The sequence below is a fragment of the Scyliorhinus canicula genome, chromosome 6, assembly GCF_902713615.1.
Source record: "Scyliorhinus canicula chromosome 6, sScyCan1.1, whole genome shotgun sequence".
Taxonomy (NCBI): domain Eukaryota; kingdom Metazoa; phylum Chordata; class Chondrichthyes; order Carcharhiniformes; family Scyliorhinidae; genus Scyliorhinus; species Scyliorhinus canicula.
In genome coordinates this window covers 194,119,129-194,139,048 of record NC_052151.1, presented here as the reverse complement: position 1 = coordinate 194,139,048, position 19,920 = coordinate 194,119,129, and the positions used below count along the sequence as shown (strand labels likewise).

The window sequence follows — 19,920 nt, the reverse complement described above, 5'->3', positions numbered from 1 at the left end:
TGGAGGCTGTGGTCCTCCGCCATTCCCGGTGCGGAAGTGAATCCCTCTGCACATGCACGGGAATGATGCCAGCACGCGCTGGCGCTCCCGCGCATGAGCCGACTCGCGCCAGCTGGCAGAGGCCCTTCGGCGCCGGTTGGCGTGGGGCCAAGCCCCTTCCCCGCCAGCCGGCACGGCACAAACGACTCCGGGGTGGGCGTAGCCCCTGAAGGTGCGCAGGATTCTGCACCTTTGGGACGGCCCGACACCGGAGCGGTTCACGCCACTCCGTCCCACCGGGACCCCCAGCCCCGCTGGGGAGGGGTGAATCCCGCTCCGTATCTCTGCCTCTGATCCAGAAGGGCTGGGTTTGAGCCCGATCCCAGGGCATGTTGGCCAAGGAAGGTGAGTTCATAACATGGCCAAACAGGTCGGGCAGGATTCTCCGCTCCCGCGCGGCATCGGGAAGGCCGTCGCGAACTCGGCTGAGTTTCATGACGGCGTCGGAGGCTGCTCCTCGCACCCTATTCACCCCCACCCCCCCCCCACAGGGGGCGAGGAGCGGCGTTGTGAGAAACTCGGCCGCCGGGCCTTGACGCTTGCATCAATGACGCCGAGAATGACGCGACGCTGGCGCCTAAGTGACGTCAACCTGGCATGCGCAGGTTGGCCGGCTCCAACCCGCGCATGTGGCGGCTTGACCTTGCGGGGGAGCGGAGGGGAAAGAGTGCCTTTCACGCTGGCAGCGACCAGGTGTGGTTGCCGCCGGTGTGAACAGGTCGGGAACGTCAGGCCGCCTGGCCCATCCGGGCTGGAAAATCGCCGGTCGCCGTGAAAAACGGCAAGCGGCGATTCCGCGACACGCCATTTTTAGGGGGGGGGGGAGAGAATTGCTGGGGGTGCCAGGGCGGCGTGTCGTGATTCGCCCGGCCCTCCCGCGATTCTCCCACCTGGCGTGGGGAGCGGAGAATCGTGCCCGTTGAGTTTCAAGCTGAAAATCCGTCCAACACACGCCACTGGCAGGTGGTAAGAGCGGGAGAGATGGAAGAAAAGTTGGAGCCTTTTCGAGGGTAATATCCGAGTTGAAAAGACATGTGCTGAATGTTTTAACAGAGAAAAGCTGCTGGTATTTATTAGTTGAACTTCAGTGTGGACACCGTATTCCCTGGATAATATACAATGCTGTAAATTACTGTGTTATCTTGTAAACTGTGATCCACATTGATGCAAGGTCATTTCATTGTATAATTAGATTGTCAACGTACCCTTTATTTAAATGCCATGTTGAGAATACACACCAATGCAACAGTCACTGAAGGAGAATATTACATCAGCATTAGAGTACACACTGATGATATGTCAGCACAAGGTTGCACATCAAAGCTAAATCGGTATACAACATGCATAAATATATCTTTTTGAATTTTTCATTAAGAGTTCTTGAAAATGTTATTTGCTTTATGCCTGATTAGTTAATTGGTAAATGTTTGCTAGATTTTCCCAATTAGATTTATAATTTTTGGCTTTTGAAACAAAATACGGACTGAATTATAAATTAACTGATTATTTATAACACATATATTTATTTCCACGTATACACACACTACATTTAGATTATACTGTTTTCTTAACATATTGGTGGATTAGTTCACAAAGTCCTGTCACGAGCATCCTGTTCTGAATCAAAGATTGCAGTTATGACCTTTAGGATAAGTTATCACTTATCAGACGTGAGTGTGGCTTAGCTGTATGGTGTTGTTTCTGGGTGTTTCATACATTTGAGGTGAGAGCTAATGATTTGGACCAGGAATCATAAAACTCCTAATACAATGCGCAGAAAGATTGGTTGCTACGACACCATTTAAGTGTCAGCTTAAGTGTAGTACAACAGCCTGGCACCTGTGTTTACCAAAGAGAAAAGCCTCCAGCACAGCATGAGTCCAATGTGACCTATTTGTTTCCCTAGTGTCTGAAAAATATACGATGTCCTACTTTCCTCCTGCACCGATTTTACTGTGGTCAAAGAAACACTTAAAAATTGGAAATTTCTAAAGCAATCTTACAAATAAAGCAAGGAGAAAAATGCAATTTATTCTTCGTAAATTTAAGATCACTTTTTAATGCCAAAGTGTAAATTATTCAATATATTATGCAATTTGAAAGTAATTTGGTTTGTATATAGAGAAAGATATATATTGAGATATCTATATGTATTGTACAGAGGGATGTATATATATATATAAATCTTTCTCCACAAGGATTATTTCTGTTTTATATATAAATATGTTGGAAGCATCCACCTTAATTCTCAAAATAATCAGAGACTGCAGCTCAGCATCTGAAACGAGTGTGGAGTTTACTGTAATTGTCAATCTTTCCATAACTAATCAAAGAATAGTTATATTTCTAACCATAGGCTAAAAATACATTAGATGTAAATAGTAACACACATATTCACCCACATTAACAGTTCCATAGTGTGTGGATTTGCCCCTGTCAGCAGGTCACAGTAAAACTTGAATGTTGCTGGTCTCAAATCAAACAACACAGTTAAAGAGTGAAGCAAATGAAGCACAACTTAGGTCGAAAATTGGCAAAGCACAAATAGCTTTGACATCTGGTGCCTGTCTTGTTATGCTCTTGGCGTAGCATAAGCTGCTTCCTTGATGTGCACTCTGACAAAGGAAGGTTCAGACGTGGAGACAACTACTTACAATTCTCCTATTTAGGTTCGCCTCTACTGTTAATCTTTCTATAGCTACTCAGACTGACAAACCAGTCTGCTACAATCCACGTGGTGGGTGTGATGTTTAATCAACCTTGTGTCTGTACTCACTGAGTGTCTCCACTGGAAAGAGGAAGATCATGTATCCTTTATATATGGGTTGGTGTAATGCCCCCCTGTGGTAGTGTCACCTCTGTGTGTATCGTGAATGCCCATTGGTCGTGTCCTATCTTTCTGACCTATTGGTTGAATGTCTGTGTGTCATCTCTCTGGTGCTCCCTCTAGTGTCTAGCTAGTCTATGTCTATTTACATTAACCCCTTGTGTATCTACAGTGATGCATATCACCACAGTGCCTGGACTTAAATCCAGTCTAACTGTTGCATTAATAATAATGTTGCCAACTCACGTGAAGTTGGGGTTGGCACGGTGACAAGCACTGCTGCCTCACAGCTCCAGGGACCTGGATTCAATTCCAAACTTGGGTAACTGTCTGTGTTTAGTTTGCACTTTCTCCCTGTGTCTGCGTGGGTTTCCTCCAGGTGCTCTGGTTTCCTCCCACAGTCCAAAGATGTGCAGGCTAGATCATAGAGTCATAGAACAGTACAGCACAGAACAGGCCCTTCGGCCCTCAATGTTGTGCCGAGCCATGATCACCCTACTCAAACCCACGTATCCACCCTATACCCGTAACCCAACAACCCCCCCCCTTAACCTTACTTTTATTAGGACACTACGGGAAATTTATCACGGCCAATCCACCTAACCCGCACATCTTTGGACTGTGGGAGGAAACCGGAGCACCCGGAGGAAACCCACGCACACAGGGGGAGGACGTGCAGACTCCACACAGACAGTAACCCAGCCGGGAATCGAACCTGGGACCCTGGAGCTGTGAAGCATTTATGCTAACCACCATGCTACCCTGCTGCCCCGCAGGTGGATTGGCCATGATCAATGCGCGGAGTTATGGGGTTGGGCGGGGAAGTGGGCCTAAGTAGAGAGCTCTTTTGAAGGGCTAGTGGAGATTCAATGGGCCGAAAGGTCTCCTTTTGCACTGGAGAGATTCTATTCTGTGAGTTTGGGTGGTGTGACTTTCAATCATTGTTCGGATTTAAGAACAACTGTATTAAATGAAAATGAAAAGGAGCTATTGCTGATATATATTTAATGCAATGATTCTATCTGTGGTAAGACTATCTCTATATATGTTCAAATTCATTTTCCTTCAGGCTTCTGATACAGAAGTGGGGTTATTCATCAACAATAAATAGGCAATTACACTGAAAAATTATGATCATTGGTTAACGGCTAATACACTTATTTCTCATATATCTACCCACACTAATATTTTCTAGGCATTAATAAAGCAAATGAGGTAATCAAAGGCTTTTTGCTTCAAAATCCAACTCCATTTAATTGGAAAATTCACTTAAGTTAGGATGAGGAACGGCCCTTCATCTCTGTCAGCTCTGTGAGCTTTCTACGGTTATTGCAAACAAAACTCAATCATGGTTGTTTGAATAAACCTTACGAAATTTGCCATTAAAGTTTTTCGAATTTGAACTCTGTTACGAGGCCATGCCCCTTTATTTTTTAAACTTTCATTTTTCGCCTTTCAGTCAGCTGGAAAGTCTTCATTTTCGAACTGAGTAAGAAGTCTGACAACACCAGGTTAAATTCACCTGAGGAAGGAGCAGTGCTCCGAAAGCTAGTGTTTGAAACAAACCTGTTGGACTTTAACCTGGTGTTGGAAGACTTCTTACTGTGCTCACCCCAGTCCAACGCCGGCATCGCCACATCATGGCTATTTCGAACTGATACAGGGCAAACTGCTTAAAATGCTAGAACACATTCCAAACTGAAGGTGAGAAACAATCAAATCTCCCTCAGGGGAATGTAATGAGAGAGACATTTCCTATAATCCAGACACCCATCTAAACTCATAAATGTGGAAGGAAGATATATTAACAATACAAAGCACTGGGTATTGGCTTTGACAAAGAGTCATCGGACTTAAAACGTTAGCTCTTTTCTCTCCCTCCAGATGCTGCCAGACCTGCTGAGATTTTCCAACATTTTCTCTTTCGTCACTGGGCATTGAAGCAATGGTTTTGCAGAAACACCCACCTAAAACCACTTGGACATCAAAACTCTATCTAACTCAGCCTAGAACATACTAAATGACCCAAATTTCACTCTTCTCCGGGAAAGAAAATTCCAAAAACGAAAAACCCTCTGAGAGAAGAAATTCCTCCACTTCTCCAACTTAATTTAATTTAATTTTTAAACTGCACCCCTGGTTCTAGATTCTCCCACAGGGGAACTATCCTCCCAACAGCTACTCTGCCGAGCTCCCTCAGAATATGTTTAATTCAGATCATGTCTCATTCTTCTAAACGCTAATGAATATACGTTCAACTTATAGAACATAGAACAGTACAGCACAGAACAGGCACTTCGGCCCTCGATGTTGTGCCGAGCAATGATCACCCTACTCAAACCCACGTATCCACCCTATACCCGTAACCCAACCCCCCCCCCCCCCCCCAACCTTACTTTTGTAAGGACACTACGGGCAATTTAGCATGGCCAATCCACCTAACCCGCACATCTTTGGACTGTGGGAGGAAACCGGAGCACCCGGAGGAAACCCACGCACACACGGGGAGGACGTGCAGACTCCGCACAGACAGTGACCCAGCCGGGAACCGAACCTGGGACCCTGGAGCTGTGAAGCATTTATGCTAACCACCATGCTACCGTGCTGCCCTACAGCAAATCCCTACAGTGTAAGAGGCCATTTGGCCCATCGAGTCTGCACCAACCCTCTGAAAGAGCACTCCACCCAAGCCCACTCCCCGTCTTATCTCAATTATCACTTAACATAACTTACACATCTTTGGACACTAAGGGGCAATTTAGCATGGCCAATCCACCTAACCCACACATTTTTAGACTGAGGGGGGAAACCAGAGCACCCGGATGAAACATAGACAGACACGGGGAGAACATACAAACGCCACACAGGCAGTCAGCCTAGACCGGAATTGAACCAGGGTCCTTGGCATTGTGAGGCTGCAGTGCTAACCACTGTGCCACCATGCTCAACCTTTCCTCATAAAACAACCCCAGGAATCATCTGAGTGAACCTTTTCTGAAGCTCCAAGCTCCAATGCAATGCATGTCCCTCCTCAAGCAAGGAGACCTAAATAACGCAATTGTGCCAATGTGTAAAGCACATCATGAGCAGCAAGCGTGAAACTAAATACATTTCACTTAGCTACATCCTCTTAAGACGGATGGAGGTTTATTCCATTGACTGGCTCAAATAAAACCTATATCTCAATTATGATTGACTGGAATATACGGCCTGGAAGAGTTGGGTTGCCTCACATTCTTTAAAAGGTGTCTGGATGAGCATTTGGCATGTCATTCAAGGCTATGAGCCTAAGTGCTCGCAAATGGGATTAGATAGGCAGGTCAGGTGTTTTACGTGTGTCTGTGCAGACTCAATGAGCCTAAGGGACTCTCCACTGCATTTGCTGTCATTCTGATCCATGCACAATCTGGTCTGCTGAAGCCATCGAGTGCCAATATGACTTGTTGGCATTTGTGATCTTAGAAAATCAGGCTGGTCAGGAAGAATATTTATTCACAAAGAACATAAGCACAAAGATTGAACTAAATTCATCTTCACATGATCTTTATTCATGATGTATGAATTAATTCAGTGTCGTGACACTAAACACAATTCAATGGGTGCCTTTAAATGATAAATGATCTTTTATCCATGCTCATAAATCATGTCCAAAGTTGTTGACATTTCTGTTTTGTGTATAATTATCATGGTTTCCTGTTATTAAAACATAATTTTGGTGTGGCAGGGTGATAATGAGGCATGTTGAGTTTGAGACGGTGGCGTAATGGTAATGTCACTTGACGAGTATTCCAGAGGCTCTGGGGTCAAGATTTCAAATCCCACCACGGCAGCTGGTGGGGTTTAAATTAAAAGATGTGAAATGACAACGCTGGTCTCAGTTAATGGCATTTTCACAAAAATCCACCTGGCTCACTTGAAGGAAATCTGGCATTCCTACCCAGTCTGACCCAACATATGACTCCAGATCCACAGCAATGTGGTTGACTCTTAACTGCCCCCTGAAATGGCCGAGCAAGCCACTCAGTTCAAGGATAATTAGGAATGGGCAACAATTGCTGTCCTTGTCAGCGACAGCCAGAACCTAGAGAAAGAATAAATAAGGAATACTTGAGCTCCCATCTCTTCAATATCACAATTGAAACTAACTGGTAGAAAAGACAACAAAAACTGAATATAGAACATAGAACATTACAGCGCAGTACGGGCCCTTCGGCCCTCGATGTTGCGCCAACCTGTGAAACCATCTGAAGCCTATCTGACCTACACTATTCCATTTTCATCCATATGTCTATCCAGTGACCACTTAAATGCCCTTAAATTTGGCGAGTCTACTATTGTTGCAGGCAGGGCGTTCCACACCCCTACTACTCTCTGAGTAAAGAAACTGCCTCTGACATCTGTCCTATATCTACCACCCCTCAATTTAAAGCTATGTCCCCTCGTGTTGGTCATCACCATCCGAGGAAAGAGACTTTCACTGTCCACCCTATCTAACCCTCTGACTATCTTATATGTCTCTATTAAGTCACCTCTCAGCCTTCTTCTCTCTAACGAAAACAACCTCAAGTCCCTGAGTCTTTCCTCGTAAGACCTTCCCTCCATACCAGGCAACATCCTAGTAAATCTCCTCTGAACCCTTTCCAAAGCTTCCACATCCTTCCTATAATGTGGTGACCAGAACTGCACGCAGTACTCCAGGTGCGGCCGCACCAGAGTTTTGTACAGCTGCAGCATGACCTCATGGCTCTGAAACTCAATCCCCCTACTGATAAAGGCCAGCACACCATATGCCTTCTTAACAGCCCTAAAGAAGAAGGGCGAGGTTAACACAATGCTGCACACTTTCATCGGAGGTCTGTCATCACACTACGGGTTTATGTTGTGGCATGGGATAGAAGAAGAATCGTAAACAATGGCGGAAGAAGAGTTGAATCATATCAAGTTAGAATTGCCTTTAAATCCTGTAAAATAAATCTCCTGCTTACCTGAGCTTTTGGGAAATCAACATTTTGCTCCGAGCACTCTCTGTACGATTGGATATAATAAAAATAATTCCAAACTGAATTTGCCTGCCGTAACTTCTCTGAACTGCTCGTTAAGCTGCTAACCTTGCAATTAATGAGCTCAAACCTTTTTCTATTGCTGTAGAGGATAGAGGAGTGTACAGGATCAGAATACCTTGTTACCTGAGCCAGTCAGAGCTAAGTATGAGGAACTCAAACCACGCAGTAGGCTTGAGCAGTTTGCTTTCTACCTATTCAGTTCGAATATCTGTGACCATCATGTTGTCATCGTGCATGGAGAAGCTGACCTCGTACTTCCAAAATGCAAGCTGTAAATCAGGCTTGCAAATATTTTTAGCATTCGCAATTAATTGCCTCAAATAACCATTGGATTCACTCAAATGTATCCAGGTAATAGAAGTTACAAATCACAAAGCAATCATTAAATTGTTCAATTCCTTCTTCTAAAGCTACCTCTCAGAATAAGCAATGAACAAATCAAATTGCTTGAATAGTATTTTCAAACCATGTTAGCTTTTCATTTCCCTTCCTCAAATATTAGGGGAGACGGTGACGTAGTGGTTTTGTTGCTGGATTAATAATCTAGAGGCCTATCGTAATTGCTCTGGAGACCCGGGTTTGATGGTGAAATTTGAATCCAATAAAAAAATCTGGAATTATAAATCCATCCATGAAACGAATGCCGATTATTGTAAAAACCCACCTGGTTCACTAATGTCCTTACCTTGTTCTTACCGATCATCCTTACCTTGTCTGGTCGACTCCAGACCTAGACCCACAGCAATGTGGTTGACTCTTAAATGATCTCTGAACACTGTCAATTAGGGAAGCGTAATAAATGCTGGCCTAGACAGCGACAGCCAAAGGCTTCCTTCTGTGCTGCTTTATTCTTTGATTGTAATAATTTTCTGGTTTTTCACACTTGTGCCACATGTTGAGATATCAGAGGCGTGACTCTCCCATTCCGGCGCGATGGCCCGATGTAAAAAACGACGTCAACCACTCCGGCGTCGGGCCGACCGGAAATTGCGGAATTCTCCACACCTTCTCCACAATTCTTCACAGCGCCGAAGGGACTGCGCGAGTTACCACATGTGCAGAACCGCCGGCGTGGTTCAGCGCATGCGCAGACAGGCCTGCGTATTCTGGTGCATGCGCAGCGCGGTGTCATCTCCGCACCAGCCACGGCGGAGCCTACAGGGGCCGGCGTGGAAGGAAGGAGTGCCCCCATGGCACAGGCCCACCCACAGATCGGTGGGCCCCGATTGCGGGCCAGGCCACTGTGGGGAGCCTCCCCCTCCACGAGTATCGCACCAGTCAATTTACCTGCCAGGTCCCACCATGTGGGACCATGTCCAATCCACGCCGGCGGGACTGGCCAGAAACCGACGGCCGCTCGGCCCATCAGGGCCCGGAGAATTGCCAGCGGCCCCCGACCGGTGTGGCGTGATCCCCGCCCCCGCCTGAAAATTGGTGCCGGAGAATACGGCAGCCAACGTCAGAGCGGGGGGGGCGGGATCCACGCTTCCCCCCCACCGGGATTCTCTGACCCGGCGAGGGGGTCATAGAATCCCGCCCCAGATATGTAGACGAGTGCATCCGTTACAGGTTTCCTCTGAGATCCTATGAAGTTATGCACATAGACACATAGGGAAGGGTGCACAATGGATATTTTAACATTGACCATCATGATTTCTACATGCCATTACAATGGGTGATCTTCTATGCCATAAGGGAAAGGTTTACTCCAATAAATGCACTGATAACAAAACCCACAGAAAGATTAAATTAAACTTATCTATAAAATCACAGGTACAAAATGTGCAACAATAAAAAGTACCTTTCTCCTAGTCCAGGGAAGTGAATTCTTATCCAGTCCAAAGAGTTGAAAATTTCACCACTGGCTTGATTGTTGGATAATTCCAGCTTCTATGAATAATCCCTGCCTTGAAAAAGAATTTCAACATAAGGGGTGCTGTTGTCACATGCTGCAGCAGAGTTACAATATACATTGCACAGCAGAGGAACGAGAAAAATAACTGGAAAATGATCTGACAACTGAACCTCTTTTATAGATTGTGTGATTGAAGTGCAGCTTGAGAGTTTTACTTTATAGCTTATTCTTTGGGAAGTTTCTCTCATGATTTACCTATATAGAACCTACGCACAGGAAAGGTTATTCAGCCCAACTGGTCCACAGCATGGTTTATTATAATAATAATCTTTATTAGCGTCACAAGTAGGCTTACATTAACACTGCAGTGAAGTTACTGTGAAAATCCCCCAGTCGCCACACTCTGGTTCCTGTTCAGGTATACCGAGGGAGAATTCAGAATGTCCAATTCACCTAACAAGCCTGTCTTTCGGGACTTGTGGGAGGAAACCAGAGTACCCAGAGGAATCCCTCACAGACACGACGAGACTTGCAGACTCTGCACAGACAGTAATCCAAGCCGGAATCGAACCCGGGTCCCTGGCGCTGTGAAGCAATAGTGCTAACCACTGTGCTACCGTGCCACTCTTCCCATCCTACTCTATCTCACATTATGAGAATATTATTTTATTTATTTCTTCCTCGTGTGTCTAATTGGCTTCTTCATCAATGTACCTGAGCTTTCATCCTCAATCTCTCCTAGTAATGAAATACTTTCCACGTGCCTGGATGAGTGCAGCTCCAACAACACTCAGGAAGCTCGACACCATCCAGGACAAAGCAGCCCGCTTGATCGCTCCCCCTTCCACAAACATTCACTCCCTCCACCACCGACAAGCAAATGCTGCAGTGTGTGTCATCTACAAGATGCACTGCAGTGCCTCACGAGAACTCCTTTGGCAGCACCTTTGAAACCCACGGCCATTGTCATCTAGAAGGACAATAGGAGCAGATATCTGGGAACACCACCACCTGAAGGTTCCCCTTCAAGTCACTCACTATCCTGGCTTGGACATATATTGCCACATTTCCTTCTCTATTGCTGGGTCAAAATCCTGGTATTTCTTCCCTAGCTACACTGTGAGTGCACCTACACCTCAAGGACTGCTGCGGTTCAAGAAGGCAGCTCACCACCACCTACTGAAGGGCAACTAGGATGTGCAATATATGCTGGCCTAGCCAGAGATGCTCACATCCCATCAATGAATTTAAAAGAAATAGTGGTAGCGAGTTCCACATTCTAATCACTCACTGGGTAAATGAAAGTTCTTCTGAATTTCTGATTTGATTAATTGGTGACTGTTGTATTTCTCTATCGGAGGTACAAAGCCAGGGCACAGCGTGTGGACAGACGCAAACCCCTAATCCAGCTCGTTGCCTGCTCCAAAAAACAATTCAAATTAAATCCAATTCATGGTCCCCACAAGACAGACATAGCCAATCCTTGCATTACACCTGACCTCATGTTCATCTTAGCCAAAAGGCCGAGACTGTTATAACCCACAAGTATCTCATGGAGTGGAAACAATTAACCTCCCCGTGACCATTGCAGAATACAAGCTTCCCCCGTTAAGCGGGTGGGTGAACCTCTAATCAATGTATAGTTGCAGGGTATATAAAACCAGCAAGTTAGACACCTGAAAGGCAGATCCAGTTGGGATCGACTGTGTGATGTATGTCATAGTTATTGTAAATAAACTCTTGTTTCTTTCAACTACTCGGTGTGGACTCCTTCATGGCTTTATAAAACTGGCGATGAGGGTCAAACTGGATAACTATCAATGCTATTACACCATCAGATAAGCCACCTCCTGGTCCCTGTTCGATAAAGGTTGGATATCTCTGTGCATTATGCCTCTGTTCAGAAGGTTAGAAGTCATTAACACCAGCTTGGAAGACTGGATTCAGTATGCAGAGCGAATATGCTACTTTTTCAGGGTAAACAATACTATGGAGAATGATCGTCAGACAGTAATCTTGCTGACTGCCTGTGGTGCACATATGTTTGGAGTGGCATGGAGCCTTACCTAACCAGCGGCACCTGACACGCAAACCTTCAACTAACTAGTAACTCTAGTGGGGCAGCACTTTAACCCAACTCCATCATTATGTACATTGGTATTGTTTTAACACCATGGGGCGGACACTGACTATTTGTCACGGTTACGAAAGACTGCAGAGTTTTACCAATGCAGCACTGCCCTGCGGAAAATGCTGCAAGACCGTCGAGCAGGCGGTATTAACAATGCCGCCAGCCAAAAAAAAACTATTAGCCGAACCTTCCCTGAATCTACAACAAGCCATACAAGTTTTGCTATCCCAGGAAAGCGAAGAGCAAGAAGTGCAGGAAATACAAGGTATGGGGTGTGACCCATGCCGGCGCAGGACCCATCCCCAGACGGATACCCTTCTCTGGACTGAGTCCGACAAAAGTCCGACCCGTTGGCCAAAGGCTAACAGCCCCAGAATCCGCGAAGGACGAGCTGCTTCGTCGTGGGGCATATGGTCTCCAGCCCAAGCAAGAGCGCAGGCCGCAGACCAACCAGAGATTCAGGTGCCCTGGTAGAGGTAGGTGTCAGCCTAGAGCCCGTACTTTTCACTTGGAAGAACCTGATAAAGTTGACTGCTTGCAGTTAAATTGCGTGATGGTGCCCTGGGTGGCCCCCATAAGGTTTACAGTGCAGATAAACGGGCATCCGCTGGATTTAGAGCGAGATGGTTTTTGTTGGGTGGAAGACGTTCGACCGCATTAGCCAGGACACACAGGGCTTGGACCTGACCGATACTGAGCCTAGGCTGGCCACCTATACTGGTGCGTCATTGGAAATTAGAGGTACCACCATGACTCCTGTGGTTTATGGTCACCAGTCGATGCTCCTTCCACTTATTCTGGCCAGAAGGCAAGGCTCCGGCTTGTTGGGCCATGATTGTTTGAGCCATTTGCAACTAAATTGGCATTGCATCCTCCATATGGGATCCGGGTATTTAAGTGAAGTGTTGGGCAAGTATCCCAAAGTATTTTAACTGGGGAAGATAGAAAGGACCGTAGTTTTCATTCATGCCAACACAAGAACCCAACCTTGGTATTTCTGGGCATGCCCAGTCCCCATGCGTTGTTGGAAAAGGTAGAAAAGGCGGCAAATGGAGTTCAAGCAGATTTGAACAGGGAGAGCGGTGAGCCAGATCTGCCATTCACGTGGGACCTTCTATGAACACGGTGACAAGGCCAGCCGCCTGTTGGCCTACCAATTGAGGAAGCAGACGGCCGCACAGATCAGGAACAAGAGGGTTCGGCTGCCCACAGCTCCAGAAGAAATCAATGGTGCCTTTGGAGCCTTCTATGGAGGGCTGTTTAAATTTGTACCCTAGGAGGGAGACTCGGAGATGAAACAATTTCTGGATGGCCTAGACTTCCTGGTGGTGGAGGAGGGAAGGGGGAGGGAAGTGGGCAAAGACTGGAAGCACAATTCCATGCAATCCGGGAAGGTGTCGGGAATGGATTGGTTCCCAATGCACTTCCACAAATGCTTTGCAGCAGTGCTGGCCCCACACTTAGTGGCAATGCTCAACGACTCGACACAGGCTTTGATCTCATTGATTCTGAAGACCCAGTGGAGTGTGAGTCATACAGATGTATCTCACTCCTGAACACCAAAGTTAATAAGACAACGGGAGGGTTGCTTGCCAGAAGTGATTGCGGCGGGCCAGATCGGGTTTGTCAAAGGCCAACAGCTTTCGGCTAACATCAGGCAACTTGATTCTGTACAGAGATTCTGTACAGAGTGAATTCCACCTCCTCTTGCGCTAGATTGGGCCTGACACAATTGGAGGTGCTACACAGGACCCGCATGACTAAAGCGAACATGGGTTGGAGGACAGATTTGAACAATGTCAGGGTGGGCCATCCAACCACTCCCACATGTTCTGGTCCTGCCGAAAGTTGGTCGGGAGTTAGGGTGGAGCCATGTCCGCTGCTGGTGGTCTTCAGGGTATCGGAAAAGACTGAGTTTCACGGGGGGAAGGGGGGGCGACATCTTGGACTTAAACCCTCTGATAGCCTAGTGGCTATTCTGCTGGGGTGGAGATAGGCAGTGCCACCCATGCTCTGGGACGAGTTGGGGGAGGGGGGGGGGGGGGGGGCGGAGGACGGGAGGGGGGGGTGGCATTGTTAACTCAGTTATACTAAAAATGGCAAACTGTTTGTACTGCATTTACCTCTTTTACTGTTGTCCATGAGTTGTATTGTCTTAGTTTTGCTGTGTTTGGAGGATGTTAAGAGCTTTACTGTATTGATAACTGGAATGAGGAAAGGTTGGACAGGCTGGGATTCTTTCCACTGGACTTTAGAAGGGTGAGGGGTGATCTGATTGAATTATACAAGATCCTGAATGGTCTTGACATGGACATGACACAGTGGTTAGCTGCCTCACAGCGCCAGGGACCCGGGTTCAATTCTGACCTCGGATGATTGTCTGTGTGGAGTTTGCCCATTCTTCCTCTGCGTGGGTTTCCTCCCACAGTCAAAGATGTGCAGATTAGGTGGTTTGGTCATGCTAAATTGTCCCTGATGGTAGGGTTGCAGGAACAGGGTAGGGCCTAGGTAGGATAGTCTTTCGAAGGGTCGGTGCCGACTTGATGGGCTGAATGGCTTCCTTATGCACTGTAGGGATGATATGATTCTATGATATGATTCTGGTTAGGCAATGGAATCAAAATTTATCATTGTGTTGATGGGAATGTGAATTCTGAAACAGGAGCAGACTTGAGGGGCCAAATGGCCTATTTTTACTCCTATTTTGTATGTTCGCATATCAGCCCCAGGCTCCATCATGGCAGCTCTAAACCGCTGCCACTCTGCAGGCAGCCCTGCTGGTAGCTCTTGGCACTATGAATTTGACATCAGGCTTTCCACCAACCCAATTAGGGGGCTGGATTCTCTGTTTTGGAGACTAAGGGTGGAATTCTCCGCTCCCGGGAAAAATCGGGAGGGCCGTCGTGAACTCGGCCGAGTTTCACGACGGCCTCGGAGGCCGCACCTCGCCCCCTATTCTCCCCTCCCGGCGGGGCTAGGAGCGGCGCTCCGTAACTCTCGGCCGCGGGGGCGTCGCGCCGAGAATGACGCCTCCGGCGCGCCTAATGTCAGCCGCGCATGCGCAGATTGGCCGGTTCCAATCTGCGCATGCGCGGCTGACGTCACAACGCTGACAGCTCGAACCCGCGCGTGCGCGGTGGCCGTCTTTCCCTCAGCCGCGCCGCAAGATGTGGCGGCTTGATCTTGCGGGGCGGCGGAGGGGAAATAGTGCGTTTGATTGAGACGCCGGCCTGACGATCGGTGGGCACCGATCGCGGGCCTGTCCCCTCCTGAGCACAGTCGTGCTGCTCATTTCCCACCGGGCATCTCCACACCTGATTCACGACGGCAGCAACCAGGTGTGGTTGCCGCCATCGTGAAACGGTCGCAAACGGCAGGCCCCTCGGCCTCCGGATCGGAGTATCGCCGGTCGCCGTGAAAGACGGCGAGCGGCGATTCTTCCGGGTTGGGGGGGGGTGAGAATCACGGGGGGGGCGCGAGGGGGGCGTGAAATTTGTCGGGGGGCCCTCCCGCGATTCTCCCACGCAGCGTGGGGAGTGGAGAATCGCGCCATAAGTCCCCACGCCGGCGTGTAAATAATGGTCTTTTACGCCAGTACAACTGTCATAAAATGGCCACCGATTCCTCATTGTGCTGGGGGCTAGCAGGGAGGCAGTGTAAAGCTCACAGCTCTTGCTACCGATATGACCCACAGCACATCCGGTTCCAAGGCCGATCATGCGCACAGCGGCAGCCTGCAACGGCCGCACCTTGTTCCATGGCGGACTCAGCCTGCGGACCCGGACCGCAAAAGTAGTGTCCCCCTTCGGCCATTCGTGCACCCCGGGCCGGCCAGCAACAGTGCCCCAATCCCAAATGAAGCCCTTCCTGCCCGCGGATCGGCCCTCCTCCTCCGACTGCGGCGGGCCCAGACTGAACCCGCAGCTGAGCTCACAAATGATGCGAGCATACATAACCCACGCCTCGGGAACTCGGCCGGTCAAGGACAGAGCATCATGGGGTGGGCCTCAAGCGATGGTGGCGAATTCAAAAACCCGTACCGCTCCCGATACGTCCGAATGTGATTTCAGCATCAGGGAGCGGAGAATCCAGCCCAGAGTATTTACATTTGACAATTGCATTGCATGGGTGAAGCAGATGTGGCACAACTACGGGACTTGGAACTGATCCAGGCTTCAATTTACCAACCCAGAATTGAACATCAAGCCCTCAATTCCTTCTTTGCTCCATCAACGAAAGTGCATCAAAATTGACTTCTTGATCCAAGATGGCACCAGAGCGACATGACTTCTTGCAAGCTCTGCCCAGCATACTCTCTAATTCTATCTTTTACTCTCGTTCTATGCTTCTAAAACTTCATTATATTCTGCAGGCTCTCCTTCCTTCCCTATGTACGATATGCATTGTTTGTACAGCATGCAAGAAGCAATGGGCACAATTCTCCTCGCCCCCTATTCTCCCCCCCCCCCGGGGGGCTAGGAGCGGCGGCGCATGAATTCCGAGCGCCCGGTCTTGATGCTTGCGTCAAAGCGGCGCGCCGGGAATGATGCGGCCGGCGGCGCCTAAGTGACGTCAGCCGCGCATGCGCGGTTTGCCGTCTTCCCCTCCGCTGCCCCGCAAGACATGGCAGCTTGATCTTGCGGGGCGGCGGAGAGAAAAGAGTTTGTCGTTTACAGACGCCGGCCCGATGATCGGTGGGCACCGATCGCGGGCCAGACATCTGCTGAGCATGCCCGTGGTGCTCAATCCTCCCTCCGTCCCCCACAGGCCTCACACTCACCTGTCGCGCGCTGTTCACGCCGGCAGCCACCAGGTGTGGCCGGCGCCGGCGTGAACCGGTCGGGTTCAGCAGGCCGCTCGGCCCATCCGGGCCGGAGAATTGCCGGTCGCCGTTAGAAATGGGGATTCTCTGAGCGGCGTGTCGCAAAACGTGACATGCCATTTTTTGGGTGGTGGGAGAATCGCAGGGGGGTGCCAGGGCGACGTGGCGTGATTCGCCCGGCCCTCCCGCGATTCTCCCACCCGATGTGCGGTGCGGAGATTCGCGGCCAATACTTTTCACTGTATATTAATTAATGTGACAATAATAAATCAAATCAAATCAAAAAACTTCTTCCTTAATTACCGTGTGATTTTATTTGCCATTCCACTTTCTGGGAAGCTATGACAACATGATCGTGCTCCTCAGCATAATCATGGTTATGAACTCACAAAACATGATACCAACATATTAGAATGCAAATGCACCACGCAAAAAAAAGGTCACTGTGTTAATTCATTTACAAAAGTAAAATGATAGGTGCGAACATTTGAGTTGGGTTCTGATACATTGAAGTCGACAGACGCACCTTCAGGATAGGCAGTTTCAGATACTCTGGCCAATTCTGTTGTTTATGGAGGTGACTTTGGAACTTCAGGACTAATTCAGGTGAACAATTTACAGCTAAAAGCACTAATCCACACCGACACAAAAGCACTAGGGAATTGAACATTTTAGTTTAAGTAACATTTTACATCAATGCACTGGCATTCTGCACATCAAAACCTCTGATCGCTCATTAGAAAACAGTTACGCACACACAGATGTCGCAAAACATTTTTTTCATGAGATGGTTCCCCGAGGAGACAATTTGAGTTGGCGATGCCAAAATATGTGATCCAAGCGACCAGGTGGCAGTGAATTCTAACATTCTCATCATTGGTCTTCCACCTCTTAGCCTGATTTCCCATTTCAAAATCAACTCGGACTGATATCTGTCAATTGTTAAAGATCAGTTTCATTCCTGGAGCTAAGTTCAACGCAGACAGTACACATTGTTATAAATAGAGGAAATGTTGGAAAAGCTCAGCTGGTCTGGCAGCATCTGTGGAGTTAGAAAAATGCAACATTTTTACAGTACCCAATGAATTTTTTTCCAATTAAGGGCAATTTAGTGTGGCCAATTCACCTACCCAGCACATCTTTTGGGTTGTGGGAGGAAAACCCACACAAGCACGGGAAGAATGTGGAACCTCCACACAGACAGTGACCCGGAATCGAACCGGGAACCTCAGCGCCGTGAGGCAGTAGGGCTAACCCACTGCGCCACCGTGCTGCTCTAAAACGCAGCTAGCATTTTGAGGCAAGAAGGAGACTTTTTCGAAGAAAAGTCATCTGGGCTCGGAACGTTAACTCTGGGCGCAATCCAATGGCCACGCTGCAGTGGAAAAGCAGCTCGCCGCGGCGCAGCGTGGCCGATAAAAGCTAGGAGACCCCGTTCATGGGATTTACCCGGCTCACAACACCTCGTGCGAGGCACCGCGATCTCGCAAGACGTTGTGATGTAAATCCCACCCATTGTGGGCGGGATAACGTTTTGGTAAATGTGCTTATTAGAGCAAGACAGTTAATGTCACTTTAATATGCAAATTCATGACATACCTGAGGCTTTGGGGTTCATCCCCTTCGCCATGGAGACCTCGGGCGAGTGACGTTCAGCACTGGTCCCCACAAACAGGGACCAGACGAAATGGCACTCATGTGGTCTCCCAGGGCATCGGAGGCCCTCAGCTACAGGTCCTTTGGGCAGAATGGTGCACTAGCACTGCTGGTGTCACCTTGGCACCCTGGCAGTGCCGGCCTTGAAATGACACCTCGATCTCTCACTACACCGGAGAGTTCCGGCAAGTGGAGCTACCGACTATACAAAACTGGCCAAGTGCTGCCTTGGCCACACCTTCTCCGTTGAGGCCCCTTATATTCAAGGCTGAGAAAGATCGCATTCGTAGAGCATCTGCCATCACCGCAAAGCACTCCATAACTCCAAAGGGGGCTGGTTTAGCTCAGTGGGCTAGACAGCTGGTTTGTGATGCAGACCGAGGCCAGCAGCACAGGTTCAATTCCCGTACCAGCTGAGAATTCTGAATTCTCCCTCTGTGTACCCAAACAGGGGCCAGAATGTGATGACTAAGGGCTTTTCACAGTAACGTCATTGCAGTGTGTGGTGGTATGATAAGCATAGCTGCCTGCCATTGGTGCAGAACATCGGCTTACCATTGGCCCTGGTCGGTCATGTGCCTCTCGACCGGTTGGTTGAGACCAGTCATGTGATGGCTCCCCGATTGGTCGAATGGCTGAGTTAACCCCGCCTGAGTTAATACCCGGTACTACCGGTGGTCGTCCTTCTACTGTAATCGACCGCAGGGCTTAACATCTAGTATATTAAAGCCATACTTTTGTTCAGCAATTGATGGTACATCACAGTGTTAATGTAAACCTACTTATGACAATAAAGATTTTTAAAAAAAATTATACAACATGAGTCACATTGAATAGCCAGCCATGCGTTTCTCAGCACTGTGAACTTTGGGAAACATGTGGCTAAACGCGCTCGCTATGGGACTTTGTTTCCATTTGGTTGGATCAAGACCTCGTGTTTCTCTCTCTCTCTCTCTCTCCACAGCTGCTGCCAGACATGCTGTGTTTTTCCAGCAGTTTCTGGTTTTATTTCAAAATCCAGCATCGTTAGCATTCTGCTTTTACGTTGGTACAAAATGGCCTTCGGTTCCAACAAAATTACAAATATATTTAATGCATTAATAAGTGGAAGTAATCCAACTCACTCTCAATGACGATAATGATGCTAATACAGTCAACATATTGGTGCCCTGTTGCACATGCTGAGCATGTTACACATCTTGGCAAGTTATGGGTTAAGAACTGAAAGTTTTTTGTACCTTGGAACAACTTGCTTTCCAAGCTAAACAGGATGACTTTGAACAGTCAGGAGAAGAAAGTTTGGCTTGACTTCTGCTTTTATGATTTCTGACTCTTATACATGAGAAAAGCTTGCAGAAGGAAATAAATGACAGCAATGACGTCAACCATTAATGATTATAGAATAGTTTTGGTGGCTCGGATAATACACATTGATTAACTATCGCATGGAAAAATAATGGTTAACAAAGTGTTTGGGGGCGATTTGACCAGTCATTTTGGGCGAGTTCGGCGGTGTGTTTCGGGTCG

The 19,920-nt window shown here is 47.9% G+C and overlaps 1 protein-coding gene across 14 annotated transcripts in view; it reads right to left on the bottom strand.

Moving 5' to 3' along the window:
• The window catches only part of eys (eyes shut homolog), a 3,376,609-nt gene that overhangs the window by 3,104,087 nt on the left and 252,602 nt on the right, over positions 1-19,920 (bottom strand). For all 14 annotated transcript variants that reach the window (XM_038800705.1, XM_038800706.1, XM_038800712.1 and 11 more), the window contains exon 2: positions 9,731-9,836. The gene's annotated coding sequence lies outside the window, so the exon portion shown is untranslated. The remainder of the gene's footprint in view (positions 1-9,730; positions 9,837-19,920) is intronic.